The following is an 18828-nucleotide window of genomic DNA, read 5'->3' as shown; positions in this document are numbered from 1 at the left end:
GGCCAGTGTGTACGGCCGATACGTCTGTGAACTCCGTCGTTCACAGACGTATCGCGTCGGTCGCGCAGCACAGCCGACGGCCAATATATCTACTGATATATTGGCGCGTCGCTGTGTGTGTACGGGGCGGTCGGCCGACCGCCCGTACACATGCTGCGGCGGCCGGCGGTGATTGACAGGTGAACTGGGCGAACGTGTGTACTATGAGCTTGCTGGCATGCCCAATGTGCTGGGTGCCATAGATTGCACACACGTTGATCTGAGACCACCATGGGGCAGGCAATACATTTAGAACCAATAGACATCTGGCCCACTCCACTAATGTCCAGGTGGTTTGTGATGCAAATCTAAAAATTATGAGTGTTGTTGCGGGTTACCCTGGCGGCTGCCATGACTCCTTCATCCTCAGTCAGTCATCCCTCTTTGATAAATTTGAGGCCGGACAAATGCCTGATGGATGGCTGCTGGGTATGTTCCAAGTTTGTTGTGTGTATGTGTGTTAACCACAACATCGTCATTATGTAAGGTATTTTTTGCCTAAACCACATGTCTTAATGTTGGCTATATCTGTCTTTCAGGTGATGGGGGATATGGCTGCTTCTCTTGGCTTCTTACTCCATTGTCCCAACCTGATTCCCCTGCTGAACACAATTACAATAATGCACATAAGTCCATGCGGAATGTGATAGAAAGACTGTTTCTTAGCAGTCATACCCAGGATTAGAACCCATCAGGGACGTGCAGTGAGCTAAATGGCTCAGGAGCCACTGGCTAGCACCAGAGCCAAATTTAAATGCAATTTATGAGCCAAAGGGTACATCTGGGCATTATATACAGGTGCAGCAGTATAAACTTCTGGAAATTTGGTGAGTTTTGATCAGAGGAGTGCATAAAAGGTCAGCAGGTGAGGCACTGCCTCCCCTGCCATAGACTTTTTACTCCAGAGTTTTGGCTATAAAAATGATTAGAATAATGCAAAGAAGATATTTCACAAATATTCTTTGTATTTTTCATATACTTTATACAATCAAAACTCTGTTACAAACATTATTATGACAGGAAAGGCTCTGCCTCACCTGCCTCACTCCACCGCACGTCACTGGAACCCATGACCTGTTACACAGACAGCAGACACTTTACTGATGGAGTTATTTGCTCCTGTAGAGGAAGCATGAGAATTCTAACTATATGAAGTTATGTGTAATTGTCAGAGAAGTATCTTCATAAAGTTAAAATTCTCATATTTTTCTATACAGGAGCAAACAGCTTCATCAGTAAGGTGTCTGCTTCCAGTGTAATAGGTCGTGGGTTCTAATCCTGGGTGTGATACTTATTCAGTATAATAAAGAGGGTGTGATTTGTAAGGTGCAGGGACCAGTGAGGAAATCAGCCACTGAAAAGACAGCAACAGCTATCAATTAACTTATTTCAATGGTGTCACAGAATGGGAGTAGAGGTGCCCCCCTTCAGAGCAGGAGCCCGGCGGCAGATGACTCCGTTGTCTCTCAGTGTTTTGCCTCTGCCCCACAGTACACTCTTCCTGCGTGAAGGAACCTTGGCGGCATCAGGCCCAAACAGCTGACGATGATGGGTCATCAGCTCCCGCACCAATGCAACATTCTCTCCATAGCTGAACTTCACATTGCGCCCCGTCTTTGTAGTGGTGCGTGGCTGTGGAGCCACAGCACCATCACTGTCACCATAGGTGTGCGCAGGGGGGGTGCCTCGTGCACACAGGCACCCCCTAATGTCTGGCACTCCGATCACACATGCCTGATGCAGCGATCCCCAAGCAGGCTGATTACTGTCCCCTCTGTGCTGCACCCTGTCAGGACTGTATTACTGATCGGACGCCTGGGTTAATCAAGGGTGCCACTGCCACCGGCTTTCAAACTCCCGGCTCCACCTCCACGTACAAAAACAGCGTGATGTGATGTGATTACGTCATGCTGCTTGCACGCGCACCCGCCACATGCCCACCTCTCTCCTTCTATGCTATGCCAACGCCAGCCACTGATGAGCATGAGCATGCAGCCAGCATTCCTCTTAGGAAGACAAATTCAATACTACAGCAGCATTGACACGTCACTCGTTTTTCCAGCAGCAGCAGTACTAGTCTGCGACTGTCAGTGTCAGTGAGTGACTGACTTGTAAGTAAGCTGCTGCAGTTTGCAGGGGAAAGTGAGAGGGAGCCAGACCAGGCTGAGGAGGAGCAGTGTAATTGCAGTGAGTGCCATCAGGGGTGTTTGTTTGGTGCACACCACAACATCTGACAATGTATCTGCTTTATAAGGATTGGTACAAGGGTGGATATTTTATATTGCGTTGACCGTCAATAGATGGTGCTAGACACACCCCTCCGATGGTGCACCCCCTAATAAAATGTGCTGCGCACACCTATGACTGTCACTCTCACTCGAGGCCGCAGCACCAACCTCCCCCTCCTCCTCCTCCCCCTCACTAATCTCCTCCACCTCACTCACCTCCTCCCTCTCACTCACCTCTGACTGGGACATATTCCGGACAAACAACAAATAACACTGATAAAAATAAAACACAAAACACACTCCTCCACTACCACTACACACCACACACCAACACACACACACACACACACACACACACACACACACACACACACACACACACACACACACACACACACACACACTCACAAACAATGACAATAGACTGATTTTTTTTTTACAAAGACAAAAAACTAAACAAACTTTTAAATAACTACACAACAAGTATGACAAGACTACTTACATACACAGTACAGCACTCAGCAATCGCAAAAAACCACCTCAAATCCTCCAAACAACTCTCCAACACCAAACACCACTTCCTCTCACCTCTCCACTACCTAAACCCACGAGGTTCAGTCGGTTTGGGGCGGTTTTATAGTAATGAGCACAGACACTCCTCCATCAGAAAACAAACCAATCACGGACGAGTGACAAAAACGAAAGCTAGAAAAAATCATGGCCGGGAACGGAAAAACACTGCCGTAACATTCAAATGACGAATTCGTAAAAAAAAACACAACACGGCCACTAAAAACAAAAAATCGGCCACATTCTACCTTTGAAAAACACGAATGACATCAACATCGAAAAATTAAAATAATCAAAATACGACAGCATAGTAAATGAGGCGTAAAAAATTAAAAAAGTTGAAAATTCACACATTCGATCCCAATCGTGATTAATCTCCCACCAAATCGACATAAATATACTAATTTTTGTAAATATACCCCCCAGTGTAGGAGCTGCTAGCTGTATGTGCGGACCCGCTGTCCCTTAAAGAATATTTCTGCTGCGGGGTACACTGGGCTCCACAAGGATTGACATAGGGGGTGTAGAGTAGGATCTTGATCCGAGGTACCAACAGGCTGAAAAGCTTTGACTGTTCCCAGAATGCACAGCACCGCCTCCTCTATAACCCCGCCTCCCTGCACAGGAGCTCAGTTTTGTAGTTGGTGCCGCAGATAGCAGGCACATAACAGAGGGGCTGCGCTGGGCAGCCCTGAGAAGAGCTTTTTAGAAGAAAAAGTGAAGACTTCCAGAGGCAAACGCAGGATCTAGTCGGCGGGGTTTCCGTGTGTATGTGTGAGTGTATGCATATATATATATATACACACACACACACACACACACACACACACACACACACACACACACGTGTGTGTGTGTATATATATATACACACACAGTATATATATATATATATATATATATATACACACAGTATGTATATATATATATACACACACACACACACACACACACACACACACACACACACACACACACACACACACACACACACGTGTGTATGTATATATATATATGTCTATATTTATCTATGTATATATATATATATATATATATATATGTGTATGTATATATATATATATATCTATATATATATATATATATAATAAGAATTTACTTACCGATAATTCTATTTCTCATAGTCCGTAGTGGATGCTGGGGACTCCGTAAGGACCATGGGGAATAGCGGCTCCACAGGAGACTGGGCACATCTAAAGAAAGCTTTAGGACTATCTGGTGTGCACTGGCTCCTCCCCCTATGACCCTCCTCCAAGCCTCAGTTAGGATACTGTGCCCGGACGAGCGTACACAATAAGGAAGGATTTTGAATCCCGGGTAAGACTCATACCAGCCACACCAATCACACCGTATAACCTGTGATCTGAACCCAGTTAACAGCATGATAACAGAGGAGCCTCTGAAAGATGGCTCACAACAATAATAACCCGATTTTTGTAACAATAACTATGTACAAGTATTGCAGACAATCCGCACTTGGGATGGGCGCCCAGCATCCACTACGGACTATGAGAAATAGAATTATCGGTAAGTAAATTCTTATTTTCTCTAACGTCCTAAGTGGATGCTGGGGACTCCGTAAGGACCATGGGGATTATACCAAAGCTCCCAAACGGGCGGGAGAGTGCGGATGACTCTGCAGCACCAAATGAGAGAACTCCAGGTCCTCCTCAGCCAGGATATCAATTTTGTAGAATTTTACAAACGTATTTGCTCCTGACCAAGTAGCTGCTCGGCAAAGTTGTAAAGCCGAGACCCCTCGGGCAGCCGCCCAAGATGAGCCCACCTTCCTTGTGGAGTGGGCATTTACAGATTTTTGGCTGTGGCAGGCCTGCCACAGAATGTGCAAGCTGAATTGTACTACAAATCCAACGAGCAATAGTCTGCTTAGAAGCAGGAGCACCCAGCTTGTTGGGTGCACACAGGATAAACAGCGAGTCAGATTTCCTGACTCCAGCCGTCCTGGAAACATATATTTTCAGGGCACTGACAACGTCTAGCAACTTGGAGGCTTGCAAGTCCCTAGTAGCCGCAGGCACCACCAATAGGTTGGTTCAGGTGAGACGCTGAAACCACCTTGGGGAGAAACTGAGGACGAGTCCTCAATTCCGCCCTGTCCGAATGGAAAATCAGATAAGGGCTTTTTCAGGATAAAGCCGCCAATTCTGACACGCGCCTGGCCCAGGCCAGGGCCAACAGCATGACCACTTTCCATGTGAGATATTTTAACTCCACAGATTTAAGTGGTTCAAACCAATGTGACTTTTGGAACCCAAAACTACATTGAGATCCCAAAGTGCCACTGGAGGCACAAAAGGAGGCTGTATATGCAGTACCCCTTTTACAAACGTCTGAACTTCAGGGACTGAAGCTAGTTCTTTTTGGAAGAAAATTGACAGGGCCGAAATTTGAACCTTAATGGACCCCAATTTCAGGCCCATAGACACTCCTGTTTGCAGGAAATGTAGGAATCGACCCAGTTGAATTTCCTCCGTCGGGCCTTACTGGCCTCGCACCACGCAACATATTTTCGCCAATTGCGGTGATAATGTTTTTGCGGTTACATCCTTCCTGGCTTTGATCAGGATAGGGATGACTTCATCCGGAATGCCTTTTTTCCTTCAGGATCCGGCGTTCAACCGCCATGCCGTCAAACGCAGCTGCGGTAAGTCTTGGAACAGACAGGGTCCTTGCTGGAGCAGGTCCCTTCTTAGAGGTAGAGGCCACGGATCCTCCGTGAGCATCTCTTGAAGTTCCGGTTACCAAGTCCTTCTTGGCCAATCCGGAACCACGAATATAGTGCTTACTCCTCTCCATCTTATCAATCTCAGTACCTTGGGTATGAGAGGCAGAGGAGGGAACACATACCCTGACTGGTACACCCACGGTGTTACCAGAGCGTCTACAGCTTATTGCCTGAGGGTCCCTGGACCTGGCGCAATACCTGTCGAGTTTTTAATCATGTGGAAGACTTCTGGGTGAAGTCCCCACTCTCCCGGGTGGAGGTCGTGCTGAGGAAGTCTGCTTCCCAGTTGTCCACTCCCGGAATGAATACTGCTGACAGTGCTATCACATGATTTTCCGCCCAGCGAAGAATCCTTGCAGCTTCTGCCATTGCCCTCCTGCTTCTTGTGCCACCCTGTCTGTTTACGTGGGTGACTGCCGTGATGATGTCCGACTGGATCAACACCGGCTGACCTTGAAGCAGAGGTCTTGCTAAGCTTAGAGCATTGTAAATGTCCCTTAGCTTCAGGATATTTATGTGAAGTGATGTCTCCAGGCTTGACCATAAGCCCTGGATATTCCTTCCCTGTGTGACTGCTCCCCAGCCTCGCAGGCTGGCATCCGTGGTCACCAGGACCCAGTCCTGAATGCCTAATCTGCGGCCCTCTAGAAGATGAGCACTCTGCCACCACCACAGGAGGGACACCCTTGTCCTTGGTGACAGGGTTATCCGCTGATGCATCTGAAGATGCGATCCGGACCATTTGTCCAGCAGGTCCCACTGGAAAGTTCTTGCGTGGAATCTGCCGAATGGGATTGCTTCGTAGGAAGCCACCATTTTACCCAGAACCCTTGTGCATTGATGCACTGAGACTTGGCTCGGTTTTAGGAGGTTCCTGACTAGCTCGGATAACTCCCTGGCTTTCTCCTCCGGGAGAAACACCTTTTTCTGGACTGTGTCCAGGATCATCCCTAGGAACAGAAGACACGTCGTCGGAACCAGGTGCGATTTTGGAATCTTGAGAATCCAATCGTGCTGCCGCAACACTACCTGAGATAGTGCTACACCGACCTCCAACTGTTCCCTGGATCTTACCCTTATCAGGGAATTGTCCAAGGAAGGGATAACTAAAATTCACTTCCTTCGAAGGAATATCATCATTTCGGCCATTACCTTGGTAAAGACCCGGGGTGCCGTGTACCATCCATACGGCAGCGTCTGAACTGATAGTGACAGTTCTGTACCATAAACCTGAGGTACCCTTGGTGAGAAGGGTAAATTTTGACATGAAGGTAAGCATCCTTGATGTCCCGAGACATCATGTAGTCCCCTTCTTCCAGGTTCGCAATCACTGCTCTGAGTGACTCAATCTTGAATTTGAACCTCTGTACGTAAGTGTTCAAAGATTTTAGATTTAGAATCGGTCTCACCGAGCCGTCCGGCTTCGGTACCACAACAGTGTGGAATAATACCCCGTTCCCTGTTGCAGGAGGGGTATCTTGATTATCACCTGCTGGGAATACAGCTTGTGAATGGCTTCCAAAACTGTCTCCCTGTCAGAAGGAGACATCGGTAAAGCCGACTTTAGGAAACGGCGAGGGGGAGACGTCTCGAATTCTAATTTGTACCCCTGAGATATCACCTGAAGGATCCAGGGGTCTACTTGCGAGTGAGCCCACTGCGCGCTGAAATTCATTGAGACGGGCCCCCCACCGTGCCTGATTCTGCTTGTAAAGCCCCAGCGTATACTGAGGGCTTGGCAGAGGCGGGAGAGGGTTTCTGTTCCTGGGAACTGGCTGATTTCTGCAGCCTTTTTCCTCTCCCTCTGTCACGGGGCAGAAATGAGGAACCTTTTGCCCGCTTGTCCACGAAAAGACTGCGCCTGATAATACGGCGTCTTCTCATGTTGAGAGGCGACCTGGGGTACAAACGTGGAATTCCCAGCTGTTGCCGTGGCCACCAGGTCTGAAAGACCGACCCCAAATAACTCCTCCCTTAATAAAGCAATACTTCCAAATGCCGTTTGGAATACGCATCACCTGACCACTGACGTGTCCATAACCCTCTACTGGTAGAAATGGACAACGCGCTTAGACTTGATGCCAGTCGGCAAATATTCCGCTGTGCATCACGCATATATAAAAATGCATCTTTTAAATGCTCTATAGGCAAAAATATACTGTCCCTATCTAGGGTATCAATATTTTCAGTCAGGGAATCCGACCACGCCAACCCAGCACTGCACATCCAGGCTGAGGCGATTGCTGGTCGCAGTATAACACCAGTATGTGTGTAAATACCTTTTAGGATACCCTCCTGCTTTCTATTAGCAGGATCCTTAAGGGCGGCCATCTCAGGCGAAGGTAGAGCCCTTACAAGCGTGTGAGCGCTTTATCCCCCCTAGGGGGTGTTTCCCAACGCACCCTAACCTCTGGCGGGAAAGGATATAATGCCAATAACATTTTAGAAATTATCCGTTGTTATCGGGGGAAACCCACGCATCATCACACACCTCATTTAATTTCTCAGATTCAGGAAAACTACAGGTAGTTTTTCCTCACCGAACATAATACCCCTTTTTTGGTGGTACTCGTATTATCAGAAATGTGTAAAACATTTTTCATTGCCTCAATCATGTAATGTGTGGCCCTACTGGAAGTCACATTCGTCTCTTCACCGTCGACACTGGAGTCAGTATCCGTGTCGGCGTCTATATCTGCCATCTGAGGTAACGGGCGCTTTAGAGCCCCTGACGGCCTATGAGACGTCTGGACAGGCACAAGCTGAGTAGCCGGCTGTCTCATGTCAACCACTGTCTTTTATACAGAGCTGACACTGTCACGTAATTCCTTCCAACAGTTCATCCACTCAGGTGTCGACCCCCTAGGGGGTGACATCACTATTACAGGCAATCTGCTCCGTCTCCACATCATTTTTCTCCTCATACATGTCGACACAAAAGTACCGACATACAGCACACACACAGGGAATGCTCTGATAGAGGACAGAACCCCACTAGCCCTTTGGGGAGACAGAGGGAGAGTTTGCCAGCACACACCAGAGCGCTATATATATACAGGGATAACCTTATATAAGTGTTTTTCCCCTTATAGCTGCTGTATAGTTAATACTGCGCCTAATTAGTGCCCCCCTCTCTTTTTTTAACCCTTTCTGTAGTGTAGTGACTGCAGGGGAGAGACAGGGAGCTTCCCTCCAACGGAGCTGTGAGGGAAAATGGCGCCAGTGTGCTGAGGAGATAGGCTCCGCCCCTTTTTCGCGGACTTTTCTCCTGCTTTTTTATGGATTCTGGCAGGGGTTAAATACATCCATATAACCCAGGAGCTATATGTGATGCATTTTTTTTGCCATCCAAGGTGTTTTTATTGCGTCTCAGGGCGCCCCCCCCAGCGCCCTGCACCCTCAGTGACCGAAGTGTGCTGAGAGCAATGGCGCACAGCTGCAGTGCTGTGCGCTACCTTGTTGAAGACAGGACGTCTTCTGCCGCCGATTTTCCGGACCTCTTCTGCCTTCTGGCTCTGTAAGGGGGCCGGCGGCGCGGCTCTGGGACCCATCCAAGCTGGGCCTGTGATCGTCCCTCTGGAGCTAATGTCCAGTAGCCTAAGAAGCCCAATCCACTCTGCACGCAGGTGAGTTCGCTTCTTCTCCCCTTAGTCCCTCGATGCAGTGAGCCTGTTGCCAGCAGGTCTCACTGAAAATAAAAAACCTAATCTAAAACTTTCACTAAGAAGCTCAGGAGAGCCCCTAGTGTGCACCCTTCTCGTTCGGGCACAGAGATCTAACTGAGGCTTGGAGGAGGGTCATAGGGGGAGGAGCCAGTGCACACCAGATAGTCCTAAAGCTTTCTTTAGATGTGCCCAGTCTCCTGCGGAGCCGCTATTCCCCATGGTCCTTATGGAGTCCCCAGCATCCACTTAGGACGTTAGAGAAATATATATATTTAACACACACATATTTAAATGTACTGTAACTGTACCGTCCATCAGGGGCTGGGAGGCGGAAGCAGACTGGTGGCACTGTGTGAGGTCGGAGGGAGCTGCTATGGCTGAGCATGCGCAGCCAGCAGCTCCCCCGGGACACACTCTATACAGAGAGCTACATACAGTAGCTCTCTGCTGCAGCAGCTCCGCTATCGCGGTCGCGTACGCGATCGCGATCGCGGCTTTTACTGAGACGGAGACACTGCTGTCTCCGTCTCAAAAATTAAAATGTTGGCTCATCAGGGGGGGTTTCCAGGTACTCGGAAACCCCCCCTGCGTGCGCCACTGACTTCAAGGGCAGCAGCAGTGTGTATATGTCTTTTGACATTCACTGCTGCAGCTCCATCTCTCCCCAGCGGCGCTGTACACTCCCGAGCCCTGGTTGCCGGGTAACTACAGCAGGAGGCTCTGGTTTTCTTCCATGGTCAGTCACACACGACGGGTGCTCTCCGGGATCGCATGGCCGTGCTTCGGGAGGTGGTGAGTGGGTCCCGCTTGCGGGACCCATACTTTATCGCGATCCGGCGCGGTCAGTGGGAGGCGGGCCGCGCGCGCTGGCGGTGGACACTGTGGCAGTACAGGTGATCCCACTAGATCACCAGGGCATGGGTGCAGGTCAGGTTTTCCCTTAAAACCATTTTAATAGTAACCCACAGTACCCGGTGGTTTTGCCAGCAGGGGGATAAGGCTTAGACCTGGAGCCCCTCCCCCAGCCCCAGGGCGCCATTTCCCGCAAATGTTCCTGCCCTGGAGCTGCATATCTGTCTCTTCCTCACTCCCTGTCAGTGTCTGGGCGCCATTTCTCTCAGCTACACTGTTCCTGGGACTGCTTGGGCAAATCCTCCTGTGTAAAGCCGCCTGGTTTGTCAGCGCTGTGACTTTACATGAAACTTGAGTATTCTACCTGCCTATTAGACAGTGTTAGTTAAGAAAGAGTGCATTTAGTCAGGATTTTCTAGTACAATTACCCTGTGATATACATCCAGTTCTTACTGTGCAGTGTTATATCTATTGACTACATAGCTAAATAAGCTGGTCCAGTGCAGTATTATTGTTAGTAATAACCTCTGCATTGTACAACTGTGACTATATGTGTGTGCATTAGCTTGCTGAGTGGTTTCCATTCGTGTCTCTCACTCAAGTTGCTATCCCTATATTCTATAACCTGAGGGGGCTTGGTGCGTCGGGTTTTTATAATAATATAGGATATTCACAAGATATACTCTGATACTTATTTTTCTCTGTGATTTTAGTCACCATATCTGTCCTATATCTCTGCTTGTGCTGACTACACTGAGCAGGGGTTTGGGTAAGAGGTATTGTGTTGCTGCCAATTGTACTGTGTTACCCTATACTGCCAGTTATATCATGTCTGCTTCTGAAGGTAACGGTTCTGGGGCTGAACACACTGTCGGTGTTGCTGAAGCCACAGATCCATATGAGGAGAATATAGCAGCTGTGGGATCTGGTTCTGGGGCTCCTTGCCCCCCAGTGGGACTGTGGCAACGGAGGTCCATAATGACCCACCGTGGGCTGCTTTTTCCACGCTTCTATATACGCTAGTTAATAAACTAACACCCCCTATGGGACCCCCTATGCCGGTGCAGCCGTATGTGGTCCCTGCAGCTAATCCGCCGTTGGCGGACGATTTATCTGCTCAATTGAAGAAACTGAACCAGTCCCTGACTACTACAAAGTCTGACCCTCGCTCGCTTAAGTCCAAGGGGTCCTCTAAGTGAGCTCTTATCTCCTCACAATCCACTGCTGTCACTGACACCTCATCTGATGAAGATGGCACTTACAATGACCCCACAGATTCTGACTCAGATACTGCTGATGGGAAGGGTAGTTCATATGTGGATGTTCCTGATCTTTTGGAGGCTATTAAATTAATTTTACATATTACGGATGATCCCGAGCCATCTGTCCCTCCTAAGAAACCAGATAGGTTTAAGCGTCAGAAGGTGGTTAAACAAGTTTTACCTCACTCTGACCACCCAGTGGATATACGTCAGGAACCCTGGGGAAACCCGGCAAGAAATTTGCGCCTCAAAAGAAGATGCTGGCTCGCTATCCCCTCGCTCCAGAGCTGTCTAAAAATTGGGAAACGCCTCCTCCAGTAGGCTCACATGTGGCTAGGATGGTGGTTTCCTCAGCTCTACCTGTCACTACCGTCACGTCTCTAAAAGAGCCTACGGATAAACGTGTGGAGGGTTGTCTGAAAGCGATTTACATCCTCATGGGTACTGCACAAAGGCCCACTATTGCAGCAACATGGGCTGCAGGGGCTATTGAAGCATGGGCCTTGGAGTTAGAAGCTGAAATCTCTTCTGACCATGCTAGACAATGCTTGTCTTATATTGTCAAAGCTTCTCGCTATATTAAAGAGGCGGCTTCTGATGCCGGTATCCTAGCAGCCAAGGCCTCTACTACATCAAGTCCTGGCTCGCCGGATTCTGTGGCTGAGATCCTGGTCTGTGGATCTGGTCTCTAGAAAAACCCTGGAGGTACTCCCTTTCAAGGGAGATATTCTGTTTGGGGAGGACTTAAATAAGATTGTGGCTGACTTGGCTACTGCCAAAACTGCATGTCTGCAAAGTACCGCTCCTTCTGTGTCGAAGGCTAAAGGTACTTCCTTTCGCACCTTTCGTCCTTCAGGTAAAGCAAAAGGTCAGGCGTACAACAAGCAGACCCGCACTTCCAAACCTGGTAAGCCAAAGCTCAAAAGAGCCTGGGCAGCCCGTCAGCCAGCTTCCAAGACCAATAAGCCTGCTGCATGACGGGGCAGGCCTCCCCCTGGGGGTTCCCAGGGTGGGGGGCCGGCTTCTAGGGTATACCCAGGAATGGTTGAAGACCACTTCAGATGCCTGGGTACGGGAAGTCGTCACTTGAGGTTACACCATAGCCTTCAAAAGCCAACCCCCCTATCGATTTTGCCGAACAGACATCCCGTTGGACCAGACAAAGGCAAACACTCTACATTCGGTGGTACAGACCCTCCTGGATACAGGAGTCGTAGTACAGGTGCCTCTTGCGCAGAGGGGCCGGGGGGCTATTCTCCGCTGTTTCTAGTCCTGAAACCGAATGGGTCCTCCCGGGCCATTCTCAACCTCAAGGCATTGAACAGGTTTGTGAAGGTTTCCAAGTTCCGTATGGAAACCCTTCGCTCTATAGTTCTGGCCTTGGAACCTGGGGACTACATGTCTCCCTGGACATACAGGATGCTTACCTGCATATTCCTATAGCAGCGTCACATCAGCAATACCTGAGGTTTGCAATTGGCAATCTCCATTACCAGTTTCGGGCGTTACCTTTTGGTTTAACTACGGCTCTGTGGGTCTTCACCAAAGTTATGGCAGTAATGATGGTGGTACTCCGCCGTCAAGGGGTCAGGATACTGCCGTATCTGGACGACCTGTTATTCCTGGCAAATTCCCCAGAACTTCTCCTACGTCATCTAGATATGACTGTCCAGTTTCTACAAGCCCACGGGTGGCTCATCAACTGGAAGAAATCCTCCCTGGTCCCTGCTCAAATCATGGTGCACCTGGGAGCGCTATTGGACACTCACAACCAGAGGTTGTTCTTATCTCATGAGAAAGTCCTGAAGCTTCAGGACTGGATTCGTGGCTTCCTTTCTCGTCCGCAAGTGTCGAATTATTCGGCGATGCAGGTGCTGGGCCTCATGGTGTCGGCATTCGACATGGTGGAGTATGCTCAGTTCCATTCTTGCCCCCTCCAGAGGCTGATTCTAGCCAAGTGGGACGGCCTGCCTCACCGGATCAGGTCTCAGATGATCTCATTGACTCCGGAGGTCCGTCTGTCGCTGCTCTGGTGGCTCCAGGACCGACAATTGTGCCGGGGCCGTCCCTTCTGGATATCCAACTGGGTCCTGTTGACGACAGATGTCAGTCTACGAGGTTGGGGCACGGTGCTGGAGCAACACTCCCTTCAGGGTCGGTGGACCAAGGAGGAAACCCTCCTCTCGATCAACATTCTGGAATTGCGGGCAGTCTTCAATGCATTGAACCTGGCCCAGCATTTAATTCAGAACCGTCCTGTTCAAGTACAGTCAGACAACGCCACCACAGTGGCTTACATAAATCATCAGGGCGGCACTCTAAGCCGTTTGGCAATGAAGGAAGTCTCACGGATTCTACATTGGGCGGAACGCCATCTACCTGCCATATCGGCAATATTCATTCCGGGAGTCCTGAATTGGGAAGCGGACTTTCTCAGTCATCAGGACGTACATGCCGGCGAGTGGGGCCTCCATCCAGAAATGTTTCAACTCCTAGTGGAAAAGTGGGGCCTTCCAGACATAGATCTGATGGCGTCTCGACACAATCGCAAGGTTCCGGTCTTCGGAGCAAGGACAAGGGATCCTCAAGCAGCATTCGTGAATGCGCTGGCGGTGCCGTGGAGGTTTCGGCTGCCGTACGTGTTCCCTCCGGTGTCACTTCTGCCCAGGGTAGTTCGGAAGTTCAAGCAAGAAAGAGGAATTCTGCTTCTCATAGCTCCAGCGTGGCCCAGACGTCACTGGTTCTCAGACCTGCAGGGCCTAACGTCAGAGCGTCCAATCCTACTTCCACAACGTCCAGACCTCCTCGTTCAGGGCCCCTGTGTCTACCAGGACCTAGCCCGGCTGTCTTTGACGGCGTGGCTCTTGAAGCTTCCGTCTTGAGGGCTAAAGGGTTTTCTGAGGCGGTCATTCAAACTATGTTGCGGGCCCAGAAACCGGCTTCTGCTCGGATTTACTATAGGGTCTGGCATTCTTACTTTGTTTGGTGCGCATCTAACGATTATGACGCTTCCAAGTTTAGTACAGCCAAGTTGTTGGCCTTTCTTCAGCAGGGCCTGGACTTAGGCCTGCGTCTGGCCTCCCTCAAGGTTCACATATCTGCCTTGTCGGTGTGGTTTCAGAGAAAGATTGCGACCTTACCCAATGTGCATACCTTTACTCAGGGTGTGTTGGGTATCCAACCTCCTTATGTCCCGCCTGTGGCTCCTTGGGACTTGTCGGTGATTTTGGAGGCGCTACAAGAGTCTCCGTTTGAACCTCTTGGTTCAGCTGATCTTAAGTGGCTTTCCCTTAAGGTGGTGTTTCTGCTGGCTATTGCTTCAGCTAGAAGAGTGTCGGATTTGGGTGCCTTGTCTTGTAGTTCCCCATATCTGATATTTCACCGTGACCGAGCGGTTCTTAGGACTCGTCCCGGATATTTACCGAAGGTGGTTTCTTCGATCCACCTTAAGCAGGAGATCGTGGTTCCGGCACTTGTTTCTCCTGATCTGTCTCCCAAAGAGCGGTCTTTGGATGTGGTACGGGCTCTCCGAATCTATGTGAAGAGAACTGCTTCTCTTAGGAAATCTGATTCTCTCTTTGTGCTGTTTGGATTAAACAAACGGGGCTGGCCTGCTCACAAGCAAACTTTGGCCAGATGGATTAGAATGGTGATTGCACATGCTTATGTGAGGGCTGGTCTATCCGCTCCTGCTCACATTACGGCCCATTCTACTCGGTCTGTTGGACCTTCTTGGGTGGTCCGCCGTGGTGCGACCCTTGAACAATTGTGCAAGGCGGCTACGTGGTCCTCAGTGAACACGTTCGTTAGGTTCTATGCCTTCGATACTGCCGCTTCCCAGGATGCTTCCTTTGGACGCCCAGTTCTTGTGCCCGCTACAGTGCGTCCCCTCCCATAAGGAACTGCTTTAGGACATCCCCTATGTCTATCCTTGTGGAGCCCAGTGTACCCCGCAGCAGAAAACGAGTTTTATGGTAAGAACTTACCTTTGTTAAAACTCTTTCTGTGAGGTACACTGGGCTACACAAGGCGCCCACCCTGACGCAGCTTCTTAAAGTTGGTATGGCATTAGCCGCTGACACTTCTCCTGTCGTGAGAGTGTGGTGTATGTGGCTTCTAACCGTTGTCGTCTCTTTTCCTGCTACTGCATTGGGCTGGTTAACTAAAAACTGAGCTCCTGTGCAGGGAGGTGGGGTTATAGAGGAGGCGGCGCTATGCATTCTGGGAACAGTCAAAGCTTTTCAGCCTGTTGGTGCCTCGGATCAAGATCCTACTCTACACCCCCTATGTCTATCTTTGTGGAGCCCAGTGTACCTTCCAGAAAGAGTTTTAACAAAGTTTAAGTTCTTAGCATAAAACTTGTTTTTTTCTTTAACAGTTGTTGGCTCCAGGACCAGACTCACATATCTTCTGATCCTAATTTACATGACGTGAGCAAGTTGTAAAGATTTGCCTTCTCAGTTTATTGTCCAACTATTTAATTTAGTATTGCTCAACTGCATAGATAATTTCATATTCTATTTGATGCAATCCTCTCTATGTAGCTTTCAGATATGTGACCCAGGAATTTGCTAGGTCTAGCAGCTGGCAAATTCCAAGGTCTCCGCTCCATGACCCTGGTTGGGAGCAGGATTGTGGCCCTGGGGATTAAGGGGTTCATGTATGAACCTTCGTTATGGGGGAAGAAGTGGTATCAGCGCATGTTTGTGCAGTGATACTGCTTCTCCCTATGTTTTACAGCGTCGGTGCGAGCTCAGTAGCTCCCCTGTCCATATCGGTGCTGACCGTACCGAAACCTGCAGCTGTTGATTTTGACAGGAGCAGGTGGCGATGCCATATCTCCACAACAGAGACAGAGCTCCGGACTGCATGTGTGATCTTGTGTGAGTAGCGAGATCTTGCGCATGCGCTGTATAGCCGGCCAGGCAGGGAGACACAGGGCAGCAGCTCTAAGCTGATGAGCTGTGGTCTCAGACGGGCATTGTCAGAAGGGGGAGTTATCACTCCCCGGCTTCGGCTGACAAGGGCTGGAATCCTGTTAGCCCTGATGCTCTTTTCAGTCGGTAAAAACGTCCGGATATCGCTAAGTTTGACCAATGGTCATTATCGTGGTATCCAATTTGTTTTTATATTACATATTATTACATATTAAATAAGGAACTCCTAGGGGAAACAGAGTTGGAAAAAGATTTGGGGGTTTTCATTGATAATAGGCTTAATAACCGTACACAATGTCAAAACGCAGTAAAGAAGGCAGGTAAGTGCTAGCGTGCATAAAAAGGGGAATTGAGACAAGGGACTCGAATGTAATCATGCCGCTGTACGTCCGCACCTGGAATATTGTGTTCAGTTTTGGGCACCATTGTATAAAAAAGACATCAGTGAACTCAAAAGTGTTCAAAGGTGAGCTACTAAATTGATTAAAGGCCAAGAAGGACTGGACTATAAGGAAAGACTTACTAGGCTGAATATGTATACACTAGAAAAGAGGCGCCTAAGAGGAGACAGTATGATATTATAGGAATTACTGAAACTTGGTGGGACGAATCTCCTGATTGGACAGTCAATCTAGAGGGTGATAAAGCCTAATATTTATCTTACTTAAAACCCTCTAAAAGGTGAAAGAACACAGTACGCTATTGGCGTATGGTATACCGTAAGGGTACGCACGTTGCGTAACAATCGCTTAGCCGTAGTCGAGACGCTCGAGCGTCACGTTCGCTCACGGCCAAGAGATCACAGGCAGGCACGCTATAGGCTGCCGACTAACGTAATGATATGCTACTAGCGTAGCGGACGCTTGGGACCACGAGGAGATCACAAGCGGCGCTGATGCTCACAATGTTAAACCTTTATAACTATACCATAAACAATGTATTTATGCAATAAACCTGTAACACAGTGTAACCTTATTAACTTGAAAGCTGTACGAGCGTCTCCGACGCTCTGAGAATACTTAGAAATATAATAAATACACAGATACCGGTATTAGGTTCTAACACCTTATATGAACGTTCTATTTGCAAAAGAATAATACAATACAAGTCATACACTACCAAAATAACATTGACTACCTAACCAGATAACTACACATGAAATACAATAGCAGTACAATAACACTTAAGAGAAAGAGAGAGAAAGAGGAGAAGAGAGAGAGAGAGAGATATGGCTCACAATAACAATAAAGGCAATATGGTTGCGGAGAAACTTACGCTCAAGGGAAACAATCGCATGCGCCTTCTGGATATCCAGCTCCCGATTATCAGCAATGAGAACCGTTGAAGAGAATAGAGAGCTGGCCCAGGTCGGCTTGTCCTTTTATACCCTACACATAATACAGTACAATGGTCCCTATATTCTTATTGTTCATTGGACACAGGAATTCGTCTTCGCATTATAACAAAAGGTCATAGGTTGATTCATACAGGTGGGCTGTGACTATTTCCAACTGCTCATGTGGGTGGGAAACTAGGTTTCCCGCCGCATGGATAATAAAGTGCAAATAATAGCAAATGTCCATAAACTTCTTATGTCCATAACTATTCGCACGAGCGATTAATCTGCTTCAAACCAACACCGGAATATTGCTAATTAAATACTCTTCCGATGGATACTAAACACCACTGTATAACCTCTGTCTGACCGTTCGTATCAAACAAAGAGGGATCTCTTTGTCTATGAACATGCTACATTAACTAAACTTTCAGATTCTATCAAAGGGACCATAATCTACAAAATACATTATATAGTTAAAATATGTTACGAACGAGTCGCCCGCTAGACGCACATAAACTTTACCGTAAATGCGCACACCGTGCGCCTGCGGGTGCCCGCAGCGGCGAGTATGCGCACGCACGGCAGGGCTCATGAACGTGCAACAGGCACTCGCATGAGGTGCAAATATGGCAGTGTGTAGCGTGATATTTTTCTGACTTTGACAGTCCACCCTTTGGCAGTCACCAATAACTGCCACTTTCTAAAACATTTAAAAAAGAGAAAAATATATGTCATGTGTAAATATTTCTATGGTTGGGTAGGGGAGGAGAGGAGAAGGTGAGAAAAGGGTATGACCTAGTGAGATAGCAGAAGCATGTGTGTATGAATCCATGTTTGGGGGGTCATGTATCATCGTGCCGTACGTGTTTTAAATCAAGCTTCGAGGTATTGCGAAGTATACATTTGAATTCCTTCTTATCCCGTGATACGGGTCTGTGGATGGGCTGTCAAACTTTACCGAGCTCTCTTCGGCTTTTGGTTGCAACAAAATGGGGGAGCACATTTTAGTTGATGATACATGAATGGGGGAATATGTGAGTGCTGATATCTGTGCCTGTATTCCCTATCGACTATGTGTGTCATTACCTGAAGGTTGTAGAGATGAAGATAAAGAACACTTATGGTAAATGCATTGATAAACTATGTGAGTTTAATATACATTTGCCGATTGA

Source organism: Pseudophryne corroboree, chromosome 1 (assembly GCF_028390025.1).
Source record: "Pseudophryne corroboree isolate aPseCor3 chromosome 1, aPseCor3.hap2, whole genome shotgun sequence".
NCBI lineage: Eukaryota > Metazoa > Chordata > Amphibia > Anura > Myobatrachidae > Pseudophryne > Pseudophryne corroboree.
Note: the sequence above shows the minus strand (reverse complement) of the source record.